The following is a 750-nucleotide window of genomic DNA, read 5'->3' as shown; positions in this document are numbered from 1 at the left end:
GCTGTTCAAGCCTGCCAAGGCTTCCCTACTATGATGTACTATACCCTAATAGAGTGAATGCAAATCTTCACTCTTCCCTTCTAAAGTTCCTTTTGTGGAGGAACTGATCATAATAAAAGTATTTATGGCACATCCTTTTCTAGAATAAGGTTTATGGGGTTTTTGCTTCTTGAGACACCTAACTGCAACATGAAATTTCTAAAGTTGCTTTTTATTACTAGGTACTGAAGAGTTAGAATCAGTGCTAAAGTTCTCTCCACCACCCTTGCAATGGGCAAAGAGATACCTTGGTGGTGGTGGTGGTGGTGTTCTTATATCAGCCAGGGGCAGAGAAGATGCCAGTCCTTTGTTCCTCCTAGATTGATGCCTGTCTTGATGGCCAAAGCTGTTTTATGCCTAGGATAAAAATCAAATAACATCCAGGAAGCACAGTGCAGGAGGAAGAAGACAGAGAGAACAGCAACCCCCGCCCCCCCAGACCTACTACTCTCCAGTGCACAGCACAGACTGGCCATAGATATATGCTTGCTGTCACACCACACAGCACAGACAGAGTATTGCACTCAGGGGTCCGCCAGGTGAGTGGCCACCAACATGTGTGAGTATGTGTTGGTCAGGTGGGAGAGAAAAAGAAGTGGAGCATCTTGAGCATTGTGAAGAGAGATGGAACTGGAGACTAGGGGTAGAGAGAAGTAGCCTGTTGTGAGTAGCTATCCCTGCTACCTGGGGTCATAGTGAAGCCACAGCCTG

The 750-nt window shown here is 46.3% G+C and overlaps 1 non-coding gene across 1 annotated transcript; it reads left to right on the top strand.

Moving 5' to 3' along the window:
• The first annotated feature begins 260 nt into the window (after nt 1-260).
• Nucleotides 261-409, top strand: LOC115488414. Its single transcript, XR_003951273.1, has one exon. It is a non-coding gene; the product is annotated as a small nucleolar RNA SNORA48 (small nucleolar RNA).
• Nucleotides 410-750: the final 341 nt, after the last annotated feature.

The sequence above is a fragment of the Mus musculus genome, chromosome 14, assembly GCF_000001635.26.
Source record: "Mus musculus strain C57BL/6J chromosome 14, GRCm38.p6 C57BL/6J".
NCBI lineage: Eukaryota > Metazoa > Chordata > Mammalia > Rodentia > Muridae > Mus > Mus musculus.
Note: the sequence above shows the minus strand (reverse complement) of the source record. Positions and strands in the feature narration are given on the sequence as shown.